General features: G+C 44.9%; 1 long non-coding RNA gene across 2 annotated transcripts; it reads right to left on the bottom strand.

Annotated features, from left to right (window-relative positions):
- Positions 1-481: 481 nt before the first annotated feature.
- On the bottom strand, positions 482-9,503 carry LOC147362048 (uncharacterized). Of its 2 annotated transcripts, none has more exons than XR_015137736.1 (2): positions 9,328-9,503; positions 482-1,662 (listed from the first exon to the last, which is right to left on the bottom strand). It is a non-coding gene; the product is annotated as an uncharacterized LOC147362048 (long non-coding RNA). The 2 variants fall into 2 exon arrangements; XR_015137735.1 differs by lacking the exon at positions 9,328-9,503 and adding an exon at positions 1,795-1,911.
- Between the last annotated feature and the right edge of the window lie 895 nt (positions 9,504-10,398).

The raw sequence follows: 10,398 nt of genomic DNA on the forward strand, positions 1-10,398 counted from the left end.
GACTCATTGGAAAAGCCCCTGATGCTAAGAAAGGTAGAAGGCAGGAGGAGAAGGGGATAACAGATAAGAGATGGCTGGATGGCATCACTGACTCAATGGGTATGAGTTCGAGCAAGCTCCGGGAGATGCTGAAGGACAGGGAAGACTGGCATGCTGCAGTCCGTGGGGTTGCAAAGAGTCGGACACGACTGAGTGACTGAACAACAACGTGAATATGTATGTGTGTGTGTGTGTATTGGGCTTCCCCAGTGACACTAGTGGTAAAAAACCTTCCTGCCAATGCAGGAGATACTGGAGACTCAGGCTCGATCCCTGGATTGGGAAGATCCCCTGGAGGAGGGCATGGCAACCCACTCCAGTATTCTTGCCTGGAGAATCCCATGGACAGAGGAGCCTGGCGGGCCGCAGTCCTTGGGGCTACAAAGAGTTGGACATGACTGAAGCAACTTAGCACACACACACACATATATTGCCAGGAATCTTTTTTTTTTTTTTTAAACTCTTATCTATTTATTTATTTTTTTCCCTCAAACCCTTTTCCCATTGAGGCTGTTACATAATATTGAGCACAGTTTCTTGTGCTATACAGTAGGTCCTTGTTGGTTACATGTGTGCGTGCTGTCGCTTCAGTTACTTTGAAATGGACAACCCTTGTTGGTTATCCGTTTTAAATACAGCAGTGTGTACATGTCCATCCCCAAATAAAGAAAATAGTGCACACTACTTAAGTTTTATGAATATCATGCTCTTAGAGATGGAATCTTTAAAATCATATGTGCTCATCTTTGCAAGGGTGCGGAGAGATCAAGCCTTAGATTTAAGCCCACTTCTGAGTTAAAAGCCTGGCATAGAGAAATGCTTGTCGATGAAGGAAAAGTCATTTGCTATGCTGAACACCAAACAAAGCGTCATCTGGGTCACCGACTTCCACGCCATCAATTAGTAAGCCTAATATTCCGTATAAATGAAAAATATTGGACTATATACACTTTCCTCTATTATATGTTGAGTCAGATTTCTCTCCGTCATAATAGAATAGAATAGGGTTTGATCCCTGGGTTGGAAAGATCCTCTGGAGAAGGGAATGGCAGCCCACCCCAGGATTCTTGCCTGGAGAATCCCGTGCACGGTGGAGCCCCGAGGGCTACAGTCCGTGGGAGAGCAGAATCGCACACGACTAACACTACACTACACTCTATGCACTGCCCTCTGTGACATGTTGATTCAGGTTTCTCCCAGTCACAGTAGAACCACTGTAAGCTGCATTCGTCCTTGGAGGCCGCCGGGGTGCCACTTAGGGCGAGGAGACTGTGTTGATTAAGTTTCCGCTCATGCAGATTCTGAGAGTCTTCAACCCATTCCCGGGGAGGGCGCTGAGCCTTAGGAAAGCCTAATTCTCTGGATTCCTTTCTCCTGGTCCACAGGCTGGTGACGGGGGAGGGGTGGGAGAGGAGCAGTTATTTTTCCCCCGAGTCCTGCCGCTGCAGGAAGACGCCAGCTCCAGAGGGTCACGTTTCTCTTGCTTCCTGGCCGCGGCAGTTTCTGTTGCGTAGTTCTTTTGTTTTCTCCGGGTATAATCTCTGTGACACATGGCGCTGGGACAATGCAGACGACCCTGTCTTCGATGCGCAGAGTTCTCTGTCAAGATATTGTTGTCCCTCCCTGGGCCCAAGTCCCAGTTTAGTAGGAGAGAGGAAAAAAAAAAAAAGAAAAGAAACAATGGAGACAAATTTAGACACTGATGGGAAAAGAAATTCAGCTTACTGTCCAGCGGTCCTCTGAAGTCACACCCACCAGGCCGTTTCCTGTGACCTTCTCAGGGATTCCCGGCCCCGCAGGAGAGCTTCTGAAACCCAAGGCAGACAACAGATGATTAACTTGTGGCTCACCCTGTCCATGCGAGTTCACTTCCCAGGCATCCTTCTCTTAAAAAAAAAAAAAAAAAAAACAACAAACACCACCACTAATAACACCAAAAAAAAAAAAAAAAAAAAAGCCAAACTTCATGTACTCCAAACAGAAGCAGGATAATCTCTCTGTTAAGATCTAGACTTGATTGTTATCAGCATTTATTTTCCCAGCCTTAGTGGCCAGCATTAAATCTTGTACCAGATGCATTTAAGGCCTTGGCCCGGTCACTCGCCTGTATCCTCTGATGGTGGCTAAAGGCGGTGCTCCCTAGGCTCATCCTGCACTCCTTTTCCCTTCTCTCCTTTTCTGATTGTGCTTGTTATTTACTCACTCCGTCGTGTCTGCAATCTTTGCAACCCCATGGACTGTAGCCTGTCAAGCTCCTCTGTCCATGGAATTCCCAGCCAAGAATACTGGAGTGGGTTGCCATTTCCTTCTCCAGGGGATCTTTCTGACCCAGGGATTGAACTCGAGTCTCCTGTGTCTCCCACACTGCGGGTGGATTCTCTACCACTGAGCCACCTGGGAATCCCTCCTTTTCGGAACAGACAGCTTTATCTCATGTATTTGTCTGCGCTCTGCTCTTTCTAGCTCTAGACAATGTAAATTTGCCCAGTGATGTGAAGACACTTCTATCAGCATGTGAGATGGATGACTGATTTCAAAGGTACTCAAACTTCACGCTATTACACTGGGACACACGCATCTACAGCAGTGGCCTGGATAATAAGTGCAAGAGGCAGTAACGATGCAATCTCCTTCTGGACAGTCTTGTTAATGAACTGTGAAACTAGACAGATGCAGTCAGAAATACATAACACCACTTCACACGGGAGTAATGTCTGTTTTGAAATCACGTATCATGTTACCTGGAGGTCTCCTTTTGTTGGTCATCGAGTATCTTCTGTTTTTAAATGTCTTTAATAATTACAGACATATTTTAGAGGGAAATACAGCTTGTTGGTGCATATCATCACTGTAAGCAAAATTATCATAAATATCCAAGTTTTCAGGCAGATTTCGAGTCTTATAGAGCAGGTTCTGTGCTTACAGTGGACCTAGTTATATGAGCACCTTTATGGACCAAATATACCTTATGTTACTTCGTTTATGGGGACGAAACTCATGGAGCACAAATTTCAGTTCCTGGTGGAGTGGTTTCTCTTTATGGTTTCCCTCCCTAGGTCTCCACCTCTTACACATAGAAGCAAGAGAATGTGGTGGGAGGCAGAAAGGAGAAACGTAACAGCAGCCAGTAATCAGTGATCGAAGGAGAAAATTGTTACGACCAGGGCTAAGAAAGAGAACTCCATTGGTTTCTTGTTTCTCTTTAGTCCTGAAGAAGTGTCCAACTAGCTAATTGTAAATTAAGAAGTGCAGTGAAGAGGTCTAAAGTCGTTTGATGTGGAAAAAATAAGGCAGGCATGGTAAAGTGCAACGCACACACTTCTGCGTGGATGTGTGTGTATCAGTCACTCAGTTGTGTCGGACTCTTTGCCACCCCACGGACTGTAGCCCACCAGGCTTCTCTGTCCATGAAATTCTCCAGGCAAGAATACCAGAGTGGGTTGCCATTCCTTTCTCCAGAGGATCTTCCCGAGCTATGTGGACATTTTATTATTTTTCCTAAAATGCAAACAGCTTTCTAGTTTCCCCTCTAAACATGAACGCACACAAATCCTTGATGTTTTTGGTAGCAGAGATAAGCACATTTTCAGGTGAAAGTTATTTGAAACGTTGTTCTATGAAAACTAGAAAAAATTAACCTTTGAATCTCTTGCTTCTCTCTCCATCCGTTCTCTGGGCGGCATTTGTTGGTTCTCATCCAACACAGTGTTGCCAAGAAAGCCCAGAGCTCTGTTTGCGGGGTGATGCCTGTTCTCCATGGAAGCCCAGCGTCCCAGCCCTTCACCCCCTGACTCCCCACCTCACCTCCCGTTTCCATGATCTGCATCTTTTCTCCCTTTCCTTTGCCTTGTTAGTTTTCTCTCTCTGAGTTGTTATCCATCCTTTTACAGGTAACTGTACAGTCTGCTGCCAAATTTTTAGGATTGAATTAGAGACCAAGAGGTTGTGCTACACCCTATGAGGCAAAGTGATGCTCTGGAGCTAAGGTGAGAGGTAAGGTAGAGAGGACCCCAAATGAGTGAGGAACCGATACTGTGTTTTGTTTATAATGGCAGTGAAAGATTTTATAAAAGAAGTGGTAATTCTATGTTAAGGTTTTATTGTGCGTTCCTTTGATATGTGGCATTTAGCGCAGTGACTATATGGTCAGTTCAGCAACCCTTCTTAAAAGAGGGTGTAAACAGTCTGGGCAAAAGCTTGGTTTGGTCTCCTCTTTAAATTCTCTCCTTAATCTCGGACCCCACGATCACAGGAAAAGACACAGCCGCAGTCTTTTCTTTTTTTTTTTCCTCTAATTTTATTTTATTTTTAAACTTTACATAATTGTATTAGTTTTGCCAAATATCAAAATGAATCCGCCACAGGTATACATGTATACATGTATGGCTCTTCTTCACACCCAAAAGGCTGGAGAAGAGTCTAGCAGAGTTTCTCAGCTGTGGGCACTGCTGACAACTTGGGCTGGATAATTAACGGCAAGGGGGTGTTCTGTGCATTGTAGCAGCATCCTTAACCTCTGTGCCAGTATAGCTGGTCCCGCCCCTGCCGGCCACCTGGATGTGACAATCCCAAGTGTCTTCAGGCATGGCTCCAGGTGCCCTAGACGACAGTACCGCTCCCTTGGAGACCCACCCACTGGGTTAAGGTCTCGTCGCAGTGACTGCCTTCCTGGTGCTGGTGATCTTGTAAGCTTGTTCTGCCTCAGCAGCTGAAGCACAGCTTTCTCATCCTGGATTGCTCTCTCTTCCCAAGAACCTTATATGCTGCATTCCTTCAAATCCTTCTACCCAAAAGGCAACCCCAAGATGACCGTATCTATTAATTTATTTGGCTGTGTCGGGTCTTAGTTGCAAGATGCAGGATCTTTGTTGAGCTCCAGAGCAGAGTCTTCTCTGTGCATGGGATTCTCCAGGCAAGAATACTGGAGTGGGGTTGCCATTTCCTCCTCCAGGGGATCTTCCCCACCCAGGGATCGAATCTGAGTCTCCTGCATTGGCTAGTGGATTCTTTACTGCTGAGCCACCGGGGAAGCCCAGCAATGGGCTTCCGTTAACTAACCTGTTATTTCCTTTTTAACAAACAAACTCATTGGTTTTCCCCCATTATTAATCAGTTAGTGCTATTTTATAAACACACACATACATGAAAAATAAACCACTCTTGTCCTCCCATCCAGAGGTTGCCACACAAAGTTAATTTGTTATATTTCCTTGGGGGAGTTTTCCCACACACAATTTTTTATATTTGTTTTAAAATTGAACTTTCATATGCTGATTTTTAATCTGCCAGAGTGATAAAAAATGAAACAGGGAAACCTCAGAGAACTTTTGAAAAGACCCACATGTGGAGGCAGCATTTTGTGGAGCAGAAATGAGACTTCCTGAGGTCAATTGTTCCCTCCAGCCTGTAATCAGCATTTAATCTCATCAAGCCTCAATTTTTCTCTCAGTCCAACAAAGATCATGATGGAGCAATAGTATGATCACAGGTAAAGCTGGAAATTAATACAACCCTGGCTTCTGTGAATTCTTTCACATTCTGCCACGTCCAGGGACATCCGGCCTCAGTGAAGGCTGATCTACTGGTACTCTGTCAGCAGAAATTTCTACTCTCCAGCCCTGCTGGTTTTTTTCCCCTAAATTGTGAAGAAATCTTGAAAGGACATTTCCAGTTGTTATGGACATTCTCAGAAATGCACACAGCTGGTGCATGAGTTGAGGGTTCTACCCTGAGGGCCCATAGTTCCAGGCGAGAAGGGATGGGGTGCTATGCTATGCTATGCTAAGTCACTTCAGTCGTGTCCGACTCTGTGTGACCCCATAGACGGAAGCCCACCGGGCTTCCCCGTCCCTGGGATTCTCCAGGCAAGAACACTGGAGTGGGTTGCCATTTCCTTCTCCAATGCATGAAAGTGAAAAGAGAAAGTGAAGTCGCTCAGTCGTGTCCTACTCTTAGCGACCCCATGGACTGCAGCCTACCAGGCTCCTCCATCCATGGGATTTTCCAGGCAAGAGTACTAGAGTGGGGTGCCATTGCCTTCTCCGAGGGATAGGGTAGGGGGGGTTATAATTTCTAATCTCCTGGATGACTAAAAGATGCTTGCTCCTCGGAAGAAAAGTGATGGCCAATCTAGACAGTGTATTGAAAAGCAAAGACATTACTTTGCTAACAAAGATCCATCTAGTCAAAGCTATGGCTTTTCCAGTAGTCATGTATGGATGTGAGAGTTGGACTACAACGAAAGCTGAGCGCCGAAGAATTTATGGTTTTGAACTATGGTGTTGGAGAAGACTTGAGAAATCAGTCCTGAATGTTCATTGGAAGGACTGATGCTGAAGCTGAAATTCGAATACTTTGGCCACCTGATGCGAAGAACTGACTCATTGGAAAAGACCTTGATGCTGGGAAAGATTGAGGGCAGGAGGAGAAGGGGATGACAGCGGATGAGATGGTCAGATGGCATCACTGACTGCATGGACATGGGTTTGAACAAGCTCCAGGAGTTGGTGATGGACAGGGAGGCCTGGCGTGCTGCAGTCCATGGGGTCGCAGGGAGTTCGACACGACTGAGCGACTGAACTGAACTGGATGTTAACAGTGCCGGATCCATGTCCTGACTGCTGATACCAACGTGAAACTACAGCTGAGCTCTTTCTTAACCAGCCCTGGTTGCCTGGCTCCAAGCCTGCCCTTTATCGAATTGTCTGTATTGGGATCCTTCGTATGAAAAATAAGATTCTTTTGCTAAAAAGATTCAGAAGTGACAGCTGTAAACAATATTATTGTTATAAAGATTTCAGAAACTTGAAAGCATTTCTTATGGGTTCTGTTTAATAACATTCAGAGATATTGTTTTCTTCTCAGTTCTTAGATGATGTTCCAATATGCTGTCTGCCCAATATTTTTTTTTATTGACTCCATTAGAATTCGCTTCCCTCTCTTTCTCTCTTAATGCTGTTTGTGTGTGTGTGTTGAATACATTTCCTTCTTAAATAAGGATGGCTTTAACTACATCTGGTATTTTCCAACATTGTATGTGTATATGTAACTTCACTTGGTTTTCTCCCATTATCCACTTAGGTAGTGCCAGTAGACAGTTTGAACAAAAATATGAGACATACATTTCTGAAAAGTTTATATGGTATGGGGGAAGTTCATAATAATAATAGATGAAAAAAGTGTGATAGCACCCACTCTAATGTCATCTCAATTCTGTAAAATTGAAGGGGCACACACATTTGTAAATACTCAGTGAACTTGCTATTTGAATGGAATGAATTAATCACATCATTGTAGGGTGGGACTTTGACTGTTTCACATTCCATAAACCAATTAGTATTTTTCCAAATGTTCTAGCTAAAGACATGCAGCGTTATTGGAAAAGAATATAGTTTCATAGAGATCTTTTTAAATGTCCCCAATGATTAAATTATTCCTACATTTTCCAAAATTATATCTACTTTATTCATTAGAATATACTTTTCAAGACACAGTTTTTTTATATAAGCATGTTTAATTTTTAGATTAAAAACAACTTGATGTCAGGAATTAAACCTTCAGTTCTTGTTGAATTGCTCCATTTAAGAGATGATGAAAATATTGTTGATTGATTTCCTCAACTATGTCAAAATTAGGACGAAAAATGTTCAAGTATTAATAAATAGTGTTTTCTTTTCCCTGTCAAATTTACAGTACCTCCTGAAATGCATCTTCCACAGTCATATTTTCAAATAATCAAAAGAATGATAAAATTCACTTAGGCCAAGCTTTTAGTGGATCGTTAGTGGTGAAAGTGATGTGAGAAACACTTTAAATATGAAAAGCAGTGATGGCCTGATTTTTTCCATCAAAATATATATACCTATATATGGATATATGGACAATTCTGGTGTTCCTTGAGTTTGACTCAGAAGATTTTATTTCTGGGCTGTAGTTAGCTAATACATAATTAAATCAACTTTTGCTATGTGTCTATATGATATAATTAGTTAAATGTCAAATATCCCATTTACCTCTTTGAGGTAAATATGTTTTTTTCTCCCTGAGGTTCTGTCTTGGTGCCTGAAATTCCTACCAAATTGAGCCAACATTTGTGGGGTTAAATTCATCATCTGTAGGATGCTCTCTGTTAAAATGCAAATCTGGTGCGGAAGATGGGAACCTTTAACACACGGTGGTTTAGGCCCCAAGTTGTGTTGGATACTTTGTGACCCCATGGACTGTAGCCCTCCAGGCTCCTCTGTCCACAGGATTCTCCAGGCAAGAATACTGGAGTGGGTTGCCATTTCCTTCTCCAGGGGATCTTCCCAACCCAGGGGTCAAACCCAGTCTCCTGCATTGCAGGCGGATTCTTTACTATCTAAGCTACCAGAGAAGCCCATTAACACATAAGGTCTACTAACACATTACACCCAACATGCATATCAGCTCAGTCCACCAACCAGCAAAGGGCAGCTCTCTGTAAGAACAGGGCAGAGAACAGATGTGTTTCTACACTAGGACTGAAGGGACCCAGGGCCTGGAGAGAGCCCTGGAGCCCTGGCTGGGTAGGGAACACTAGGAGCCAGGGGTTCACACTGGCTCTGGCTGGTTAGCTTTCAAAACGATCAGGCTCAGAGCCTGCAGATGGCTTTCTGGGTGAGAGGCATTGTGGATTCTGTACAGGCGTTTAGATGGGCTCACATATCTGTCGTGGGGACTGAGAGGGATGTGTCAAACTTCCTGTGTCGAGAGACGCTCTCTGCTTTGGAGGGGTACTGGTCCACAGAGGAACATACTGGAAACAAGGGTCTGGGGTCAGCGTCCTCGCCAAGCATGACAAATGCAGGGTCCACATCGGTCCCCAGAGTCTGGGGGTCCCGGTGCGTCTCTCTGTGGCTGGGAAGAGAGTAGAAATGCCCGTGATCGTCCCCTCTTATGCACATGAGTGAAATCCTTGAAGTGGAATGGGAGGTGAGCCAGCAGGCTAACAGGACGCCTGCAGTGCTGCTAACGATGCTCCCTGGGTAATCAGGGACGATGCGAGCAAGCTGGGGCCTCAGGTGAACCCCCGAGGAAGATGTCATGTGGACGGGAGGGGCCGAGGGTCCTTGTGACAACAGCTGGGTCCGAGGCTGGTGGTTCTCCAGGAAAGCCTCCTGAGAGTCTCGAGGCAGTCCCCGGGGATGACAAAGCCTTTGGGGGGAACATGGTATTTGGAGAACGCGAACTTAAATGTCCAGCCAAGAGATGGAGAAAGGCAAAGCTTTCACCCGCAAGGGTGGGCTCCTAGCCAGGAAGTATTAATACCTGTGGTGGCCATGGTGACTCGGTCCTCAACCAGCCGGTGCTCCAAAATAGACTTCAGGGAGCCCAAGGTTTTGCGCAGGGCTCCTCACATCGTGTGGCTTTCACATCACATCCAGCGTTTCAGCTCTTGCTAAGAGGCTGGACATGCTCTCTGGCAAATGAAGAGGTCCTCTGCCAAGTAACTAGATCTCCCTCTTGCTAAAGGAAGAGCATTGTTCACTAAAATAGTCTGCCTTTTGATGCCAAAGGAAATCAAATTGTAATCAAGGGCTGAGAACGGGCTGAAGTCATCAAGGCTGACTTGCTTCAGATCTGGCAGCCTCACATGTTCCCAGGCTTATTAAACATAATTCACGTTTACAAAAGGGACAGGCTTTCGTGAATTGGAAATTTGTTTTAATAATGGCTAAGTGAACCACGGATGGGACGGCCAGCATCGCAATCCATGCTTCCATGCATCTCAAGGACATGGAGAGAAACAGATATGGAAGCATTTAGATATTTTTGAAGCAAACTGAGAGGGCACATCTCTCAGGCAAAAGAAACCGAAAGGGAGAGGAAGCTGCAAAGCCCTATTGTAACCATGTTGAAATATCTCTGACAGGTGAATGCAGTGTTTTTGTTTTTGTGTTTTTAATTTTGTCTTGGTGGCAGTGGGGTGTGAGAGTTAGGAGAAGGTATATACCTTTCATTATAGATCTGCATACTGCCCTAAGGATCTACTCTGAAGTAAAACTAAATAGTGAGGGCTTCCCTGGTGGTCCAGTGGTTATGAATCTGCTTGCTAATGCAGGGCACATGAGTTCGATCCCTGGTCTGGGAAGATCCCACATGCCACAGAGCAGCTAAGTCTGTGCACTGTAACTGCTGAAAATGAAAAAGTTGCTCAGTCCTGTCTGACTCTTTGCGACCCCATGGACCATACAGTCCATGGGATTCTCCAGGCCAGAATGCTGGAGTGGGTAGCCTTTCCCTTCTCCCAACCCAGGGATCGAACCCAGGTCTCCCACATTGCAGGTTAATTCTTTATTAGCTGAGCCACAAGAGCTCACACTCTAAAGCCCGTGCTCT

The sequence above is a fragment of the Bos grunniens genome, chromosome 12, assembly GCF_055505025.1.
Source record: "Bos grunniens cultivar Pamir isolate PY7600 chromosome 12, Bosgru_T2T1.0, whole genome shotgun sequence".
NCBI classification, from domain to species: domain Eukaryota; kingdom Metazoa; phylum Chordata; class Mammalia; order Artiodactyla; family Bovidae; genus Bos; species Bos grunniens.